At 39.5% G+C, this 22,616-nt stretch overlaps 1 pseudogene; it reads right to left on the reverse strand.

Annotated features, from left to right (window-relative positions):
* Positions 1 to 2,012: 2,012 nt before the first annotated feature.
* LOC149176099 (tyrosyl-DNA phosphodiesterase 1-like) lies at positions 2,013 to 5,476 on the reverse strand (annotated as a pseudogene).
* Positions 5,477 to 22,616: the final 17,140 nt, after the last annotated feature.

Here is a 22,616-nt window from a genome sequence, read left to right on the forward strand (position 1 = left end):
CTAAAGGCAACACAAGATAGACAGAAGAGTTATGTGGATTAACATAGGGTGTTCAAGGAGTTTCAGGTTAGTGAGCATGTGTATTTGTGCATCAAGCCCAAGAAAATCTCTTTGAGCATTGGTTCATGTGCCAAGTTGGCACCACGATAATGCAAGCCTTTTGAGATCATTGAGAAGATTGGACCAGTGGCATATCGACTTTCACTGCTGTTATATGGAATTTGTATCTATGGATAAACACATTTTACATTTAGAACAATAGAAAGAAGGCGGTTTAACCTTTTCATATAATAGATAGATGAGATGAAGGAAATTACTTGTGATCTTTCGCTTCCTTGATCTCCTTTGAATTTCTCTCGCCGCTCCCACTTGAACTGAATCCGCTCAATTAGTACTTGTCAACAAAAACAGAAAACGACAACGATCAAAGCATACATGATCTATCTACTATAAACCAATGGAATCGACAACATTGAAACACATAATCATCATAGATATGAACAAGAATATGAGAAAATGAACAAACAACTTTATTAATGTAGAAGGAAGAGTTACACCCAATGCGGTTTGATCCCGTGTCACTCATCCAGCTTCAATCCAACCCTCGTCACACCAAAAGCACACCAATCCAGCAGCATAACATTACTTGACATGAACTCAAATCTCAAACCAACAGTGTTTTTCTACAATCTTCAAATTCTAGCCTCTTGATCACTATGGTGAGTGGTCAATTTATAGGGAAATGCAAGTGGTTATGTCATAAATTGGGAATTGAATGGTTTTCCAAAATTGGAGTTAGTTTTCATGGAGAAATGGATGACAGGATAGAGGGATAATTGATCCATATCCTATCCAAATTCGACCTCATAGGATGAGATAAGAGTTGGGAATCCTTCTAGAATACTCTAGAATCAAGGAATATTCCCATAATTAATTCCCTACTTAATCTTATCATACAAATTTTATTAGTATTTAAATTACCTGAAAATATTGACATATAATTATCAAGAAATATTGGTATATACCTACATTTGTGAAACTGTAATTTTATTTACTGATATAAATTTTGTTATTATTATTATTCAATTCCCAACTTGTCTTCTCAAATTTAAATTTGGTTAGGATATGGTCTCCTTCCATTTATTCCAAATTAAGTATCCATATCCCAAGGTGTCTTCTCAGAATCTACTTGGGAGAAGATATGGTCTTCTCCAATTATTTTCCAAATTAAATATTCATATCTTATCCCCAAAATGTAATCTCAGATCTACTTGAACAAGATATGGTAAGAAAAGTCAAGGATACTAAATGAAAGGATGAGGGGGTAGTCATGGCATTAATAATAGGTGGTTGAGGTGGATGGGGGGGAGATACATAAAAAGGGAAGGATGATGAGAGGACAGGGGGGAGATCCTTGGTCTTGATTTTGTTTTGGAGGATTGTGTTTTGGGGGAGGAATGTGGAGAAAGAGAAGGGAGAGAAACAAACTTGGATCTGAAGAGTGTTTGTTAAACTTGGACACACTACATCTGGTTGGACTTCAGCTCGGAGGGCTAGGGAACTTGTGGAGGTTCCCTGGGCTAGGAAATACTTCCTAGTTGGCTGGGATGAAAATCCAGTCAGGTAGTCAAGAGGAGCATCCCAACAGAGTCAGGATATCAGGAGCATCTCAATAAGCGATTGGAATAGCCATTCCTCTGTTTATTGGTTACTTATGTAAATGGTTGCAATGAAATTCTTATTTATTTAAGTTGTGGTAAATAAATTTTAATGGTATATTATCATCAAATAAATGTTTAGATAAATAAGTTATTTCCTATCTTAATTATATATATATATATATATATATATATATATATTTTTTTTAATTTCAAATTCAAAATTTGGAGCCAAATCGGCCGACTTAATCATAATGAATTAATCTTTTTTTTTCTACATTAATATATACATTTTGGGCTCTGATACTAGCAACGTGCCCATCTTCAAAGTGATTTCCAGAAATTCCTTCAAACTCATGCACTACTCTCCCTGTGCTGGTGCTGCTGTCCTTCGGGTTCATGAACTGGATCTTCAGATTCGGCATTATTCTCCTTGTTCTTCTCTGCCCTTAACTTTTTAGTCAATCCCGCAGATTTTCTTTCATCCCTGTGCCCAAACCCCCTCGAATCTGGCTTGCTGCCATAAAAAATTATGGCTGGAAATCCACATTCATGCATCGTGGGAAATTTTATTTCCTCCCTACCCTTAACAAATTTATACTCAACTTCATTCAGAAGCCCTTCCCTGACTATATTTTCAGGCATACTTTTCGGAAAGCTGGCACCTGTAGACAACTTGCTGCTCTCTTCACCATACTCACAGCTCCCTCCAACAGGAAACATATTTACTGCATTCCAGGACCCTGAGTCCGACATCCGGTCCTGGTGAACAAATCCCGAGGCTGACGGCAACTCAGCGTTACCAACAGAGGATTCAGAGTGAATTGCTTCAGATTTCACCTTGCTTTTGCTGGGTGCTCCATTGGGTGCCCTCAATTGGATATATTTTCAAACACAGAGGATAAAAGAAATTGCGCCACCTGGACTTGAACAGCAATGGCACTGCCCAGACTTGAACTGGAGACCTCATTGAGCCATACAAATATACCCACCAAGACCTACCTGATAGGAAGAATGCTGCCATATAAGGCCATCCTGCTCAAGTATGGGTTTATAATCGGAACGCCCTTCTACCCCTCTGTAGCCTTCCTCACGACATTTTCATGCTCAGCTAATAGCTGATATTTTGAAAGCCTTCTGAAGTTTCTCAGTCCATTTATTCTTTCCTCCAACTGGAATCGTTCATGTAAGGTAGCAACTGCTGATGCAACCTATGACACAAACACCTAGCTCATAATAATGGATCATGAGTTGAGAACTATTTTTCTAAAGTGCACCCCAAGCAGCTTTGCTGAGATTTGAAGACGTGAGAAGAAACCATGCAAGCTCCTGACCATTGTAGCATGCATATTGTTGGGTGTGGAGCCTGATTATCTTTTGTATTCAAAAGTATCGCCACATTGGACCCCCCCGTAAAAGATTCGCTACAGGGAGGATCCAGGAGGGGCGGCTGCGACCTTTTGGGAGCCCCCCCCCCCCTGGCGGGGGGTTTCGGGGGCAGCACCCCCGAAGCTAAGAATAGATGTAAAATTGCCTTGTAAAATGTTGTAATTTCGTAGTCAATCTGGGTCATTCATTAAGCGGAGATATAACGGTAGAAGTTATGTTTAATTTAGGGTTTTTTTCCTTAGAAGGCAACCCCTCACTATATATGAGGGAATTGTATTGCGTCTATATATATCTGTATTCTGAGTGAGGAAGAGGGAAGAGATTGAGAGCAAAGAGGGAGTTACAGTGGATCTTTTGTAGGTTGTATCTCTTCAGTTTGCTAGATAATATAATAAAAGAAGGACTGGTTGTTTCTCCGTGGACGTAGCCCAAACTGGGTGAACCACGTATATTTGTGTCTCTCTTGTTTTATGCATTTTTTTTCTGTGTTTATATTTCTGCAATATTTTATGTGTTACATTGCTTTGTAATATATAATTTTCTAACACATATGTTTTTATATGAGGCATTGCACAACATCAACCTATGTGATTTTCTAGCCATCGAGCCCAGTATTTCTTCAAAAATTCCTTTTCCACATTCTTTTGTGGGCTAGTAATTGCATTAACAGCAGCATAACCCTCAATTGAGCATCAAACATATTCAACTATAGGCCAAATTATTTGCACACTTCCAGGACCTAAAGGTTGTTTATCCCAAGTAGATCCTGAGCTCATTGATGAAGCCAACTCCATCATCCATTTCTCATCCAAAGATCCAAGAGAAGAAAACTGGTAGACAAGTGGAGAACCTTGGAATTTGTTTCCAAAGCATTGCTCTTGCAAAATTGTTCGAAGCTTCATATGCCCCCACTTTTTCATCTCGACACCTTTATGATAGCCAGGCACAGATGCCACCAAACGGACCGATGCACTGCTATAGTCAAACCTCCTAAAGTATGTTGCATTGATCTTGACATCACCGATTTGTGGCAATGTGACATGGCATCCAAACCACTCCAAAGCCTCGAGATATTCAGCTAAATTTTCATCAAATGGTGATGTTTTCCTAATATATTTCTTCTCTTTTACAGGGAAGTCTTGCATCCACAGACCCTATGTCTTGTTATTCCAGTCAACATAAATTAAATTTTTTGTGTGCACAACAACTCAAACTCCTCTTGAGTACACCAAAAGCATAGCTTTGGAGTGATGTGTTCCATAAGAGAGGTGCAATGGTGGCTTGTAAAGCAACCAACTTGTAGGTTTTTCCTTCTTCATATTTTCAAATGTGTGCGAACTTTCTCCATGTATTACCAAAACACAAGGAATTGTCCTTAGAATTGGACAAGCAGATAGCAACCAGTCCATGTCCACCATGTAGTTCGAAAGGATTGCCACAAGCACATTTCCCTGAATCACATCAGAAATTGAAACTGATCGAGTATTGGCCCATGTAGGCAAACCTTGAACTCGCATGAGTTGAAATGTTGAGGACTGAATCTCTTCTGGGATATTAAAATATTGAATCGACCTTGTCTCTTCAATATTAATTGAACCATTCTTCTTTTTCGAGTCAATGTCATGCATCAGACCTTGATCATGACTAACATTGTTTGCATTCATTGAGGTAGAATCCATTCTCGAACCACTAGTTGCTTATTCAATTTCAATAGCCTTTCTCTATTAAGTAAAGAAAAAAGGTGTTTGTTCTTCTAGAGATTCAAGAACAAAAGAAGGAGAATTTGTGTGAAACTTGTCTTGCAAGAAAGCAACAATGGATAGCATCTGATGAAGGCACAACCTAGAGAGAAAAATTTGTTCTTGGACTGGTGCAAATGGATATAAGTGGTCCAATGAGGACAATATCTTCTCTAGTTGTTGAAATTGGCAACCAGGGAGAATTTCCTCCATTGAAGCCCCTTCCTGTAAAGTCCTCGCAAATGCTTCATCATCAAGAACCTGTCATTTCCTTTTGTGAAAGTGTTTTTCAACTTCAATTGACTATTTAACATCAGCTGAGGACTCAATGTGGTCATTGGCTTCTCCACATTGTGTTGATGGAGGCTCTTTTTCCCTATCATCAACTGTAACCTTATACTTGAAAGGGAGGCTTCCTGGAATCAATTCTATAATATCTCCATCTACAAGAGTAACTTTTTCATGTGGAGAGAGGCTTTTCCTTGAATTCCCTAACCTAATACTGATTGGATTCTGACCTTCCATAAAAATTTCAGCAAAGCCATCAGCTAAACCATTCAAATGGATATGCCTATGGCTCACTTGCTTATTGGTGTTTGGTAAGTCATTGCGCCCAATTGTATTTGAACCTTGAAATTTTTTTAAAGGATTCCTTGGAGAGTCTTCTTCTTCATTTTCTTTCAAATGCATTAAAACTCAAACTCAATAATGGTGCTAAACTAATGAAGCTATGAAATCCTTAAAACCACAAGATTGTTTGGTTAATTATAGCATTGCTTTAGTTTGCTTAGTCAATCTATTGTTTATATTGACAAAAGTTTTTGAAGTTAAACCATTATAGATCTAATAGATATGCAAAATGTTTAAGTGATTCAAGCATGGGAAATGAAACGAATTGCAAATGAAATACTCTTTCTAAACATTAGGTTGGAAGACTTGAAGAACCAATCTAGATTTAGAAATAAAATCAATTTAAATAGAATTGTGTGGGCTACATAGTGAGTCATGACAATTGAATCAAATTTATGTTACTTTTAAACTTATAAATGGAAAGAAAATATATTTTGTTGATGCATTCAATATAGTGACAAAACAACACCTAATGGTTGTAGTAATGGCTACAATGTCAACTGGATACAAGTGGTGCATAGTGGTCATCGATTTAATTGCCATGTAGGTTAACCTGACCTTTTCCATGGTGTTTTGGCATTGCCATGTGGGTAAAGTTTGAAAAAAATATGGTTAGGAAAAATGAGCGAGAAAACATTGCCCCAGAACTTAGGTTTGATTCCAAGTGTTTAAAAATTCACAACCCTCTTAAAAATATGAAGGTAATCGTGACTTGAAAGCTGATTTTCGGCTTTGAACCAGTTTTTCTGGTGCTTTTTATTTGTCTGTTATGATGTTTTAGGTTATTTTATACAATTAAGCACTATAATCTACTGTTTTTTTAGACTTACATTCTGCTTCGTTGCAGTTTTCTCACCAATACAGTGATAATGTCAGGTTCTGCTACTGAAAATTGTGATCTCATGACATTCCTTGGGTTGTGACATCAAATTTTTATGTTTTCACCCTGAAATTTCTGTCATTGTTAAAGATTTGTGCTTCCAACGTTAAATTTGAAATTTTTGCTTCAAATTTGTCTTTCTTGTCTTTGATAAGGTAAAACTACTTTTAGTCTTAAATTCAGATTCATCTGTCTCAAATCCTTTATTTGTTCTCAATTTGGGCTACTTCTTGGCATGTTATACTATTGAATCTTCTGAACCTTGTTTATCCGTGCTAAAAATCAGTCTCCTTCTCATATGTTGAGTCTATTTATCGCTATACCCTGTTCGGTCCCTTTTTTTCTTTAGGGGTAAGCATTTTTTGATTTTTTCACATTGGAAAGGTGCACACTTGCCTCAGTGGGAGACGAAAAGCATTTGTTCAACTAGCTTCTCTTCATTTAATATGCTCTCCTATTGGGAAGGTACATGCTTCTAGCATGGACGTTGCGGGGTTGAGTTGAGTCAAGGGCACCCTCCTCATTCTTCTGGTTGTTCTCGATGTGTACATGAACATCACCATGTTGTCTCTGATATTGTCATGGATATCACAAATGCTCATGGCCTTGATGTCTGAGCCGAGCCCAAGATTGAACCTTGTTGATTTTGACACAAACTCAACACTCTCATTGTTGTTGGACAAAGACTAAACTGACATTTGAGGATAGGGAATTCAACCTTTGAACAACTAGTTTCATGGTTGTGTTCTAGTTTAGAAACAACAAAATATCTAACTTAAATTCGACTAGATAGAATTCAAATTCCTTGGTGGCATACTCTATGTAGAGAGGAGTTAGGACACCTCTAGCTTGGATGATGACCATGAACAAAACAATGAACTACAAGTAACCATGATCGGTCAAACCCTAGAGAAGCAATTTAAGTTGAGATCGCCATTAGTGTTGGGTTGTGTTATATTCTTTCCACGACTAACGTACGTAGTGAACCGACGGGTTAGAGGGGGGGCAGCAGCCCCCCCTATCCGAGGGGTTTGAGGGGGGTGGGTAGCCCCCCTCTACGGGGTCCGAGGCAGCGCCCCTAGAAAATATTTTTTTGGACCCTATATTAGGTTGGGCGAACCTACCTATGGTTTTCGATACATGGTATTGGATGCTTCGACATGTATAAATATGTATTGTAACATTGAAAGAAACATAATGAAAAATCAAGCTGGTAGTCCTAGTTTTGGGATCCAGGGGAAAATCTCTGTGTATATGTGTTTTATGTGTTATGCTCTCGCATTGTTTATTTTCTGTGGTTTTTAGAATTCTTATGCAGGTAATTTTTGTACAGGGTTAAAACCTACATTTGGTATCAGAGCTTTTTTGGCTTCAAGGGGACGCCTTTGTTGTTGAGGGGTTTTGCTCGGGCCTGTGGTAGACCCTATTCAGTGGGAGATCTGTGAGATCGATTCTGGTGGTGAAAGAAGATGGCGAGCAATGGACAGATAGAGATTGAGAAATTTAATGGTCAGAGTTTTGAGTTGTGGAAACTCAAGATGAAGGATTTGTTGGTGGATAAAAATCAGTGGATCATGGTAGATCTGGGTACTAAACCAATGGGAGTGTCCGATGAAGAATGGAAGAAGTTTGATCGGAAGGCAAAAAACACAATATGATTGTGTGTCTTAGATTCAATATTGCTAAATGTATCAGGGGAAGATACGACGAAGGCTTTGTGGGAAAAGTTAGGGACTTTGTACCAATCTAAGTCTCTGGTGAATAAACTTGTCCTGCGGAAAAGGCTATATAACCTGAGGATGAAAGATGGAGACTCAGTGATAGAGCATCTGAACACATTTAATACTATGGTAAGTCAGTTAGCATATGTTGATATTAAAATTTTAGATGAACATAAGTGCATCAGTTTATGTGGTCTCTACCAGATTCATGGGATAGTTTGGTTATTGCAATAGGTAGCAATGCAACGGCCTTGCAGTTTGATGAAATAGTCTCATCCTTGCTGACGGAGGAGATGAGATGGAAAAATATGGAGAGCCATAATGGTGATGCCTTGTCTGTACGAGGACGGTACCAAAAAAAAAAAAAGTCATTGAGTGGGAGATCTAAATCTAGAGGGAGATTTAAATATCCAGGAAAACCTGTAAAGGCGGTGTGCTAGAAATGCGGAAAGGAAGGGCACTACAAGAGGGACTGTAAATCTAAAGCTCCTGATAAAGGAAAGGGATCTGATGATGCTCCTTTTGCAGAGGTGAAAACCACCTCAGATGAAGGTGGGGATGTGTACTTGGCTTCTTCAAGTACACATGTAGATCATGCGGGATGGTTGATTGATTCAGGTGCATCCTTTCACTTCACTCCCCATAGGAAGTGGTTTTGCGAATATCAGAAATATGATGGTGGTGATGTCTTCTTAGGGGATGATAGGAAGGCTAGAATCGTTGGTCGAGGAAAAGTAAAGTTGAAGTTTCAAGGTGGAAGGGTTAGAACACTTCCGAGTGTTCTGCATATTCCTGCATTGGCCAGAAATATGATTTCTGTAAGCAAGTTGGATGATGCAGGTGTAAAAATAGTGTTCGGGAAGGATACCTACAAGATGGTTTGGGGAGCACTGGTACTGATGCAGGGAGTTCGGATTGGAACTCTGTACAAGCTGCAAGGTAGCACAGTTGTTGATGGGTGCAACAGTTTTGTGGTTCCTGAAAGTGGAGCAGAAAATTTAGTTGTCTCTGGAGAGAAGACCATGTTGTGGCATCAAAGGCTTGGACATATTGGAGAGAAGGGCCTTCAAATACCTCATGGTAAAGGTATGGTAGAAGGTATGAGTAAAAGCTCTTTGGATTTTGATTTCTGTGAAAATTGTGTATACAGGAAGCAGAATTGTGTGAGTTTCCCCTCTGGTGGTAAGAGGGTGAAACAAATATGAGAGCTTGTGCACAGTGATGTGTTTGGACCTATGAAGGTTCCATCACTGGGTAAGTCTGTGTACTATGTATCATTTATAGATGACTTCTCAAGGAATACATGGATATATTTCCTTAAGAAGAAATCTGAAGTCTTTGACAGGTTTAAAGAATTTAAGGCTCTGGTGGAAAACCAGACAGAGAAGAAGATAAAGGTGACGAGGACAGATAACGGTGGAGAGTTTTGCAGTAAGGAATTTGAAGAATTTTGTAAGAAGTGTGGTATAGCATAGCAGAAGACTACTCCATATACACCTCAGCAAAATGGAGTTGCAGAAAGAATGAACAAGACGTTGATGGAAATGGCAAGAAGCATGCTCAGTGGTGTTGGGTTAGGACAGAAATTCTAGGAAGAGGCGATGGAGACATCATGTTACCTGGTCAATAGATCACCTTCATCAGCGTTGGAGGATAAAACTCCACAAGAGGTATGGACTTGTAAGAAACCCTCTCTTTCACATTTGAGGGTATTTGGATGTGATGCATATGTACATGTTCCAAAGGAGAAACGAACCAAGTTGGATAGTAAATATGAAAAGTGCATCTTTATTGGGTATAAGGATGGTTTAAAGGGTTATAAGCTTTGGAACCCAGTAACAAGGAAGTTTGTGTACAACCGAGATGTGGTGTTCAAAGAGGTGAAAGATGTTATTAAACATGAACTCCAACCAAAGGAACCTGAGAAGATAGAGTTTGAGCTAAAGGAGGAAGAATCAGACTCTACATCAGAGGAGGAATCAGAAGGTGAAGAGCCACAAACTCTAGGTGTGAGAGATCAGTTTGAGAAAGAAGGTAGCCAGAAAGGTATAGTCCATCTTCTTTCTGTTTAAATTTTGATTTATCTATTACTGATGATGATCCCAAAACTATGAAGGAAGTAGTGGATTCAGAGGATGGAAAACTTTGGAAAGAGGCCATGGTTGATGAAATGGCATCTTTGCACAAAAATGAGGCTTGGGATCGCTGGAGTTGCTGGCTGGAAGGAAACCCATTGGCAGCGAATGGGTAGTCAAGAAGAAGAAAAATGCAGAAGGAAAGGTGGAGAAATACAAAGCTCGGTTGGTAGCAAAAGGTTATTCCCAGGTGTTGGGAATTGATTTTGGTGATATTTTTTCTCCTGTTTCCAAGGTAACTTCTATTAGATTACTTTTATCCATTGTTGTTGCTTTTGATTTTGAAATAGAACAGTTGGATGTGAAGACAACATTTCTTCACAGGGATCTTTAAGATGAGATCTACATGAAGCAACTTGAAGGCTTTGCGGTGAAGGGTAAGAAAGAACTGGTATGCAAGTTAAAGAAGTCTTTGTATAGGTTAAAATAGTCACCAAGGATGTGGTATCAGAAATTTGATACTTTTATTAAGGGACTTGGCTTCACCAGAAGCCAAGCAGATCACTGTGCGTATTTTAAATTAATTGGTGACCGTGTTATTTATCTGGTCTTGTATGTGGATGATATGTTGCTGGTTGGAAAATGACAAAGAAATTATCCAGGATTTGAAGACCCAATTGTCCTCCAAATTCGACATTAAAGATCTTGGCGCTGCAAACTATATTTTGGGCATGGAAATTAAAAGAGATCAGGCAGAGGAAGCTCTGGTTAAACTAGAGGAAGTATGTCGAGACAATACTGCAGAGGTTTAATATGCAGGATAGTAAACCGGTGAAGGTTCCTATTCCTATAGGTGTAAAGCTATCTGCTAAACAGTGTCCCAAGACACAAAAAGAGGAAGAGGATATGTCCCATGTTCCATATGAAAATGCATTCGGTAGCTTGATGTATGCAATGGTCTGTACTAGACCAGACATTGCACATGCAGTGGGAGTATTGAGTAGGTTTATGTCAAAACTAGGGAAGGAGCATTAGACAGCAGTGAAGCGGGTTTTCAAGTATTTGCGTGGCACCAGTGATTATGGTTTGTGCTACCAAGGAAGACTAGGATTAGACAGAGTTTTGGATATCCATGGCTTTGTTGATGCAGACTGGGCTGGAGATTTGGATCAAAGAAGATCTACAAGTGGGTATGTGTTTAACCTATTTGGAGGAGTAGCAAGTTGGATGAGTAAGAAACAATCTGTAGTGGCACTATCAACTACAAAGGCAGAATACATGGTAGCCACTCATGCAAGCAAGGAAGCAATTTGGTTGTAGAGATTGTGTTCAAGTATGGGGTTAGTATAGGGAGCTATAAGGATAGACTATGATAGCCAAAGTGCAATTTTCTTGGCAAAGAGCCCTGCTTACCATTCAAAGACAAAGCACATTGATGTTCAGTATCACTTTGTGAGGGATATGATAGAAGACAAAAAGGTGTTGCTAGTAAAGGTGGACACTTTGAAGAATACTATAGATGCATTGACAAAATTTGTGAGCTTTGAGAAGTTCTCTTGGTGTAGGGAAACAATGGGTGTTTCAGGGCTAAAAAAATGACTAAGCTCTCCTCTGGTCCCCTATGGAAAGAAAACAACAAGTGGGATAATGTTGGGTTGTGTTATATTCTTTCCACAACTAACCTACGTAGTGAACCAGGGGGTTAGAGGGCGGGCGGAGCGCCCCCTTTGTTGTTCCGATTACACAACGGGGGGGGTCACAAGGGAGGCAATACCCCCCCTATCTGGGGGGTTTCAGGGGGGTGGGTAGCCCCCCTCTACAGGGTCCGAGGCAGTTGTTATAGACATATTTGGGCACTGCAACCACATTCACATATGTCCATAAACCAAGGGCTTCTAAACCCATAAAATTGTCGTTTCATACCCTAAAGGAACAAGGTCATCTAATTACATCATCTCCCAGAAGTTCTCCATGAAAAACTACTTAGAATTGGTTAAAACAGGACCATACAGACTGCTCCATGCATAGGGTGCGATGCATCTCACCTATTACACATGTGGGGTGTGATGCATACTGGAAATCCCTTTTGTAGGGTGTGATGAGCGAGAGCAGACAAATGGCAGAAGCATTGTGCTAGGTGGAAACCCAGAGAATCTTCTAGAAACTGCTCATATGACACTTGCCTCTCTGAATTCGCCCAGGGATGAGTAAGAGATCTGAAATCTCTAAGTGGAACCAAGAAATATCAGTGAAATGACACTAATCAAAATCCCAGAAGCTGACTCACTCCCCTGAAAACATCTATATATGGATCCCTCATCCAAGAGATCCAAAGGCTAGAATTTTGTAATTTGCAAGGAAGTGTTGTTGGTTTCTCTTTGAAGACATTGTTGGGTGATCTTGCTTTGTATGAGGTGAAGAAGGCTTTCATGCTGGGAGGATGATGCTGGATCAGACAACCTAGTTGTAATCCTCTCTTCTACTACTTCTATCAATAAAGCTATTTGAGTTTTCCTCCATATGCTCGTATATCTCTAAATCTTGTTTGTATATGCATTTATATGGTTAATGTACATCTGATCCTATATTATTTATGGTTATAGATCTCTATGCTTTGATGGTATTTTGCTGCCTTGGCTCTACAAGTGTTCTTTGAAGCCGGACAAGTGAGGAAGGAGTGGCAAAAGCTCTATCAAAGGAGAGAGGAAACAAGCAAGGAGATTAGCGAAAGACCGAGGTTGGTGCTCTCTGCTTCTCTCTCATCTATCTCCAAACCCAAACATATAGGCCTAATACCTCTCGCTCTGAACAAAGACGTACTCGATACCAAGCAAAAGAATACATGATCATCGGTGATACGTTTTACCGTCGTGGTATCGATACAGTTCTGCGAAGGTGCCTCACCCATGAGGAGGCCAAAAAAGTCCTGAATGATTGTCATTCAGGCGTGTGTGGGGGGCATCAATCTGGTTACGCCACAACACAAAAGATTTTATGAGCAGGCTACTTTTGGCCAACAATGTTCAAAGATTGCATAACCGCAGTCAGAAGTTGCCATGCTTGTCAAATCTTCGACCGCAAAACCAGAATACCACCCACACCTTTGCAACCAGTAGTTTTTGTTAGACCATTCACCAAATGGGGCATATATTTCATGACATGTAACCCCACCTCGGCCGGGGGGCATGGGTATATCATAGTCGCAGTTGACTATTTTATGAAATGGGCCGAGGCGATGCCTACATTAAACAACAGCGGCGAAACGGCTGCTCTTTTATTTTTTAATCATGTAGTCTTTAGGTTCAGTGTTCCACAGGCTATAGTCACAGATCATGGATTGCATTTTCGCAATCACATGATGGTCAAATTGGCTGCCAAACTAGGATTTTCCGACGACAGTTCTACTCCGTATTATCCGCAAGCTAACGAACAAGTTGAGGCCATCAACAAAGTCTTAAAGCGCATGCTACAAAGGATGATCAGAGTCCACAAACGGAGTTGGCACCTAATCCTGTACTCAGCCTTGTGGGCGTACATAACCTCAGTAAGAAATGCGACCAGGTGTACACCTTTTTAGCTAGTGTATGGCCTAGAAGTCGTCTTACCAATTCAATGTGAGATTTCATCTCTCAAGCTCTCAATTGACCTTCTCCTCGGAACTTCAGAGGAAGAGGCTCGTTTCTTGGAACTAATCCAATTGGATGAAACCCGTCGTGACGCCGCCTTGGATAACGAAGCCCATAAGAAATGACTTAAGGCGCAATTTGACAAAAATATCAAAGCCCATGTCTTCTCAGAAGGTGACCTGGTCTTGCTTTACGATCAGGAATCCAATAAATTGGGAGAAGGTAAGTTCCAACCTTTGTGGATGGGTCCCTACATTGTTAAACAAGTGTTAGCAAAAGGAGCCTACGAGCTAGTAGATTACGATGGAATTTGACTAGCGCAACCCCGAAACGGGTTGTGGCTTAAGCGTTACTATGCTTGACTAAGTATAGTGACCTCTTCATATGCTTTTGTTACATTTTTGTTTTCCTCAAGAGTGATATTTTTGGTTAGGTAATCCATTCTTGCATTTGTTGCAGATGTCGAACCTATTGGAATCATTCATTGGATATGCTGACGGAGCTAGTCGTAGTACGCAAAACCTATCTTCTGCCGCTTAGGCCATTTTTGATCCAAGCAACGAGTTAGTGAGTTTCAGAGGAGTATGTATTGGTCGATCAATGAACAAAATTGCTGAGTATAGCGCGTTGATAGAACTTCTCTCTGATGCCATCGCACGTGGCATACACCGACTTTTTGTTAGGCTAGACTCACAACTTGTCATCCTACAGCTTACTGGCATATATTTTATTCGGAATCCAGCTATCTATCGTATGTTCCTAAGGGTCAGGATTTTGGAAAGGTAGTTTGATTCTATTCAATATCAACACATTTCCATAATCTTAAACACATTAACTGATTCATTAGCAAATTATGTGTTAGATAGACATTTGCAGCATTTATAAAAGAAAGCATTTCAATCAACATTTGCATTAGGATCATATAACTTAACCAAAATAAAGCTCCGAAAATCAAAAATATATATAATTGTTTATAGTTTATCAAAGATGTTTTGTGTCCAAGACAAAATAGGTCACATGACCCAAAAACTCAAAAGATGCAGAGAAGCACCCTTGACTAATGGTGCTGGTGATAAAAATTCACCGCCTGTGCGATCATACGTAAGAGCCTAGTCCATCGACTTGGCACGCCAATAGTATGGCGTTGTAATCTCAGAGGTAACTTATCGGTCCTCACATCTTGGATACCAAGGGTGAGACCCTCGATATGATCCTGCAATACTGCAAGGGTCTCGGCTACGTCTAGATCGCAGAGGACAGCCCTCCCTACAGCCTCTCTTGCTGGAACGACAGCTGCTACCCTCGAGCGCACTGCTAGTCGCAAGGGTCCAATATCTGCATGAATATATGAGTTTGATTAGTCTTGATAGCATTGAAAGACATAAGAACATTATAAAAACAATAAACAGGGATATGGTCAGAACATTTACCTATAACACCCCACTGCTCGCCCGCCGGAAGCACCAAATCTAGGTCACCCCGGAAAGCCATCCTGGCATTTGGATACTTAGAAAAGACCATCTCTTGATGGTCGAACCACTCAAAGAATGCATCAGAGAATGAAATCTGTGACTGACCAACATGTCTGGCCATAAGATCAACCCATCTCTACATCCGTGGTTCCGTTGGTACTGACAGTCCGAGTGAAATGTACTGTGGCTGCATGAGTGGGATCTTCTCCAAGGCAAAGGCGGTGAGAATAGAACCATAACCAAAGTTCTTAGACCTTTCGTTCTTCACCTTGGAGAGATGTTATTTTGTAACTAGAAGTACTGCATCACACCAGTTGAATACCTTTGGTTCAAGGCATTCCAGAGCATACTGCATATAGGACATGTTGGCCAAATGAAGAGTCGCACTACCAGCCAATCTAGCAAAGGTGAATAAGATATTCCTCAAGGACCGGTCAATGACATCTTGAATACTGATCTTACCGTCCATGCTCGGCTAAGATCCATCTCTACAGAATCAACGAATATAATCCCTCACGGATTCACCTCCACGGGCAGATCCTGAGAGTGGGAGAGGGGCACCACGCCTCGTTAAACCGGTCAAGAAGTAGATGTCCTCAGCTGTCAAAGGGATGGATTTACCTTGAATCTGGAACACTTGGTTGATAGGATCCCACGCATTGAGAAAATATTGCATCAAATTGATTTGTTGCCTCATGTTAGATATGCAGAAGAATTTGAGCAAACCACAGTTCCGCAAAGCAGTCACCGTACCCGGATCATGTAAAGCAACCATGTCCTCTTCTTCATGCTCATGTTCACGCCATGTAACGACCATCTTGATCCAATGAATCTATGAAAAACAAACAAGAGAAGAATTAGGATCCTGATTTAGGCAAAAACAGGCAAAAATTTCCATGAAAAACAGTGCATAAACTTTCCCTTTTACGCCCATCGCACCCCAGTTGTGTACTGGGTGAGATGCATCTTGACTGGCCAATGGCCAACTCAGTATGCATCGCACCTTTCGATATACATTGGGTGCGATGGGGAGAGAATGAATTGTTCAAACCCCAGAGGCCTAGAAGAATAGGAAAGCATGCTCAAAATTAGAAAAGTAAAGAATGCAATTGAAGAGCTCAGGGTTAGCTCCTACCTGGTCCAGACGGTGCCGAAAATAGTCCGCAAAATCTCCTGGAATCAGCTGGTGAAAATCAAAGGGGGAAACTCCTCCAGAGCTCCAAAAATCCCAAATTCGAATGAAATGGTAAAATGAGAGGTAAAAAGTATTTTTATGTTACTATTCACATAGTTCGAGTAAAATATGGTTGTTTAACTCATTTTTCAAGCATGTATTCACATTTCTAATAAATTTTATGGAGTAATTGAACAGGCAGCACGACCGTCAAAAGAACATAGTGTTAATGGTGAAATCAACATCTCTAACTATTATCACGAGCAGTTTTACGCAAAGTTCAAGCTCATTAAAAAATAAACCTCGCCACGAGCAGTTTTACGCAAAGTTTAAGCTCGTTAAAAAATAAACCTCGCCACGAGAAGTTTTATGCAAAGTTCAAGCTCGTTAAGAAATAAACCTCGCCATGAGCAGTTTTACGCGAAGTTCAAGCTCGTCAAAAAATAAACCTAGCAATGAGCAAGTGTTTCCATAGAGTTCAAGCTCATTAAAAAATGAACCCCACCCTCGGTAAATAACCATTTTGATCGCATGAATATCAACGTTTGAACCTTGGTCGTGTTCTTACCATCACCTCCACTCTTTTTTAGCCGATCATACTTCTCCATTTGATTGTTTACCCTTTTGAGGAACAACTACGGCGAGTGATTCTATTAGCCACCCTCTTTCCACTGCCGTGATTGTAAAGTTCCAAATATTACTTGGAACTAGTTGCTATCCAAAAACATCACTCGTTCCTCAAAAAACGAGTCTCCTTTAAGCTCTTTTCATCTGACCCATAAAATATGAAAAGATTGTCGAGCAATTGGCCTCTCCAGCTCGTTAAAGCGACTGGAAGTGTTATCCCTCCTCTAGATTTTAATCTTTTTGGACTTGAGGGATTATTACACTAAAAGATCGAGCGCTTGTCTGTTTGGCCCGTTAAAACTATCGAAAATTCATCCCTTTCATATTATTTTACACTTTTTCGGACTTAAGGGATTACATTATGAAAAAGGACCACTGGAGTTGCCTTTCCGTCCCTTTTAGAATCTCTAAAATTGAAAAGGACTGAGTTATCTTTGTCGTTAAACTCGTTAAAACAATAGCAGCAAACTTGTCCATGCAGACAAGAGTGAGTTTCACTGTCGCTAGGCTCATTAAAACATAGCAACGGGTTTGCCCGAAGGGAAAATTATAGAACAAACATATGTTATCCTCCTCAAGCTTGACAAAAATAAAGAGGCACTGGTCAGCAATGACTGGGGAAAAATGGAAGAAAACTTGAATAGCTTCATTGGTATCAGGTCGCTCTTGAACATGACACTTTCACTCTGTCACCATGATTGAGTCAGGTTGGATTATTCCGTTCACCGGTCACATCACCATTGGTCCAACATACCATCCACCTTAGGGTTAACGCTACCAATCCATTTCAGTGTCGTCGGTATGTTCAAGAGAAGTCACTCAGAGAATTCACCAACCTAGCTAACGCCTCATCCGCTGCGATACCTTCACTCTCCATTTTTCATGACCGCCACCCTGAACCTTGTATCATCAAATCATTTTCACCTCCACAAAATCATTTGCTCCATTCCATGTCGCAAATGTGGGATTCATTAAGGCCCTCCTACGATGGGTCACTTCTTGTTGACATTAGCTCATTATCCAAGAAGTTGACTTAGGAACAACCCTTTCAGGACTTTGAAGCTTGCATGCCTCAATGGCAAGTTTCTCACTTCCGGCGACAGGTTTACATCAATGGCCTTCGACCGAAAGATTTTACGTGGTGTTCAACATCAACTCATGTATTCACACCACGTGAATTTTACCGCAGTACCTTGAGGGTCATCATCATTATCGGTGATTCCTCCCGCGCCTGCTAACAGCTTACATCATTGGCTGGTAATCAGGCGATGTCTTTCCATGTTCGACATCAGAACATCTTCTCACATGGATCGACTTGTACTTCGGGCGAAGATTGAACGAGTTTGAAGACCCTGGATCTAGTTTCATCCATCCGGGCTGCGATATATTCAGGAAAATAAAGACATCAAATGTACATCATTGTTGCACAGATAATCATCCAAACTAAAGGATGATGGCTCTAGCAGAATCATCAGTCTGCCACATAGACGATTGTCTGTCTTATGTACATGACTATGAATTTATAAAGTTGAGCATGGGAATGCCTGCCTCATCTAGATCATGAAAATATTGTGAAGATAATGTATTGTACTGTATCTTATTACAGGTCACCTTCCAGTTCGAAAAACCTCGGATCCTCATTATAAAGCATTTCACCCAACATCAAAAGGATTTACGACCTCATGCTTTAGGGGGAAACTATTATAGACATATTTGGGCACTGCAAACCCGATCACATATGTCCATAAACCAAGGGATTCTAAACCCCTAAAAGTGTTGTTTCATACCGTAAAGGAACAAGGTCAACTGATTACATCATCTCCCAGAAGTTCTCCATGAAAAACTACTCAGAACTGGTCAAAACAGGACCATACAGACTGCTCCATGCATAGGGTGCGATGCATCTCACCTATTACACACGATGGGTGCGATGCATACTTGAAATCCCTTCTATAGGGTGCAATGAGTGAGAACAAACAAATGGCAGAAGCAGTGTGCTAGGTGGAAACCCAGAGAATCTTCTAGAAACTGCTCATATGACACTTGCCTCTCTGAATTCACCTAGGGATGAGTAAGAGATCTGAAATCTCCAAGTGGAACCAAGAACTATCAGTGAAATGACACTAATCAAAATCCCAGAAGCTGACTCACTCCCCTGATCTATATATGGATCCCTCATCCAAGTGATATGAAGGCTGGAATTTTGTAATTTGCAAGGAAGTGTTGTTGGTTTCTCTTTGAAGACATTGTTGGGTGATCTTTCTTTGTATGAGGTGAAGAGGGCTTTCATGCTGGGAGGATGATGCTGGATCAGACAACCTGGTTGTAATCCTCTCTTCTACTACTTCTGTCAATAAAGCTATTTGAGTTTCCCTCCATATGCTTGTATATCTCTTAATCTTGTTTGTATATGCATTTATATGGTTAATGTACATCTAATACTATATTATTTATGGTTATAGATCTATATGCTTTGATGGTATTTTGTTGCCTTGGCTCTACAGGTGTTCTTTGAAGTAGGACAAGTGAGGAAGGAGTGGCGAAAGCTCTATCAAAGGAGAGAGGAAAGAAACAAGGAGACTAGCAAAAGGCCGAGGTTGGTGCTCTCTGCTTCTCTCTCATCTATCTCTCATTAAGGAAAACACAAGTAACTTTAATTTGTTTGTTTCTAAGATAGCTACCCGTCTTAGTGGGACTAGCAGCTTTGGAAAAAAAATATGTGGACCCTATATTAGGTGGGGCTAACCTACCTATGGTTTTCGGTCCATGGTTTTGGACGTGATGGTTTTCGGTCCATGGTATTGGATGCTTCGGCATGTATAAATATGTATTGTAACATTGAAAGGAACATAATGAAAAATCAAGCTGGTAGTTCTGGTTTTGGGACCCAGGGGAAAATATCTATGTATATGTGTTTTATGTGTTATGCTCTCACATTGTTTATTTTCTGTGTTTTTTAGAATTCGTATGTAGGTAATTTCTGTACAGGGTTAAAACCTACAATTAGTGACTAAGGACATGATCAATGGTTTGACGACAAGCTCTTATTCCAGTTGCAACTCTACATTCCTCCTTCCTATGGCACTGACGACAACAAAATCTCTTCTTGCCTTGTCTTATGTGCCCATTCCCTGACTCTCTTTGATGCTCTCCTTCTCCCATTTTGGGGGCATGTAGGTTTTGTGGAGCTCAAATTTGTCCGATAGTGATCCCTCAGATCCTCGAAAATCGACTCAATAGAGACAAGGCCAAATAATATTCAAAAGTTGTTGGAAAACTGAATTAACATTACAAGTTTTGCAAGGCTCTAATTAGTGCGATAGTGATCCTTCAGAGCCCTGGAAATCGATTCAACCAAGACAAAAACAAATATCATTCAAGAGAGATGTTGCTTTAAACTTGGAACTTACTTCCAATTCAGCTTCTATTGCTCAGTTGTAAGGCTACATTTCTGGTTTGAAGTTGTAGAAATGCCACAATTCAGCTTTCAGGAAATTATACATTCCTTTTCAAATTCATGGAAGGTTCAAGATCCTAAACAAATACAATCATACTCTTGTCAAACTGCTTGATTAAATATTCCAGCTACACTTGTATATCCAAAACACAACTTAGGCTACAACATTTTAATACTACACATTCTGTCGGAGTGCCATTGCACCACTATGGGCAATTGTTAGTATTGAAGCCAACCAAGACTTATGCCTAGACTCCCCTCCAAAATTAACATTAGCATCCAATTTCCCCAAGACATCTATTAATCACGCTATCATGCACAGATAAAGAAATGGTGCAACAATTTGAATGGTTTAATATTGAAATTTAAAAGCAACACATATCAAGGCCCAAACTAGGATTAAAAAAAAAACAAGTTAGGCGCCTAGGCAGTTATATGACCATATATTCTATTTGGAATACAAACATCGTAAGCATAAAGTGATAGAGCACAGAAACAGGTAATAAAATACTTGAAATATGGACGATGCAAAATATTCGTTAAATACAAATTTAGGATGACCTGAATTCCATACTACTCAAAGAGGTTGAAAGAAGTGTCAAACATAAAAGACATTGTAACATAGGGTTTTAGTATTCACGGAATACCTTAGAAAATAGAAAATAAAAGAGAGAGGTCGGATGGAATGTAGCAAAGGAGAAATGAAAGATACACATCACAAAATACCATACATAGGTAGTGGTTGAATTTATTCTTACAATCTCCAACAACAATTTTATAAATTTGTTCAAAGACTTTATTTTCCTTCAAAGCTCTTACAAATACTTGATTACGATTGATAAGATATTAATAAATCATGCTTTCAACATTGTTGTGCTTGGATCTAACTTCCTCGAAAACACTTTGATTTTGGAATTCAAAAAAAAAAACTGCTTCAAGTGTGGCTTCATTTGGAACCTCTCTACATCATTCACATTTCTTCAGTACCTGATCTAACTATAGTAGTACAAGTCTTTATCTGCATACGGGTACGACTCGTCAAAGTTTCCTTCCAGCTTGTTTACAACTTGCAACGGTTGAAGCCTGGATTCAGCTGGAAATGACATTTTTTTTGGCATTCCATTGGACTTTCCATTATTTAGTCCAGTCTTATTTGGATTACATACCTTTGCATGCATTATTAATTCGAGAGGCATTTATGAATTCCTTGAATCCCCTGGTTTCTTTATGCCTATCTTTATATTTTTGGCTCTCTTCCCGTCCCTCTAGGCATGAGATTTTGCTTTCTACTGGGGCACCAAGAGAACTTCCAATTCTGATAAGTATGGTTATCATTATCTACAGACCCAAACCATAACCCAGTGTCCAGTGTGATGTTGTTCACACAATATTTGATCCCTGTAATAATGGTCCTATTTCAAAAACCATGAATAAAATCATGATCCAGAGAATTAACAAAGAAGCATTTAAATACACATAAGGAAGGAATATTCATGTAGATGTCACATTTGGTCATAACTTTTTATTTTATTTTATTTAACTAGTATAACACATGACCTATATTCGAAACTGACAGGGAAACTTGAGTTTGACATTGTCAAACAGCATAACTTTGTTGGGAGAGTATCATGAAGGCTGTTAAAAGTGCTTAAGCCCTCTCCTCCAGAGGAAATACAACTTAAATACTATTAATAAATAAGACTTTGAAGCATTACAACAAATAAAGAGAAACAAAACTCACTCCGCGAGGAAAAAAAACTAGAATCATATGGAAAGCTACATGCTAACTTTTGTAGAGGACAAAAATGGTTACACACTTTAGGCGAAGAGAATAGAAAGCAACAAATTAGAAAATGCTCAGAATGTTTGAGAACATTAATTAAAAATAGACTGGAGTTATTATCAGATAAGGCAAGATAAGAAGTAAACAAAAATGTAAAAGATATAAGTATAGTAACAACACTAGAACAAAGATAAGAAATTTTAGGAAAATTTAGGCACATATCCTTTTTAAAATGCATATCATTTATTGAAATTTACGAATTATTTATTAGTTCTCTTCATTCTTTTCTCTGAGTTCACCTTACACCTACACGTTGTTTCCCTTCTTGAAAACATACTTCCAGCCTTGTTTTTTTATCTCCTCCCTTTCTCTAAACTCTGCTTGT

Source organism: Pinus tabuliformis, chromosome 4_1 (genome assembly GCF_031772625.1).
Source record: "Pinus tabuliformis cultivar Carrire ecotype Pingquan chromosome 4_1, CPIR1, whole genome shotgun sequence".
NCBI classification, from domain to species: domain Eukaryota; kingdom Viridiplantae; phylum Streptophyta; class Pinopsida; order Pinales; family Pinaceae; genus Pinus; species Pinus tabuliformis.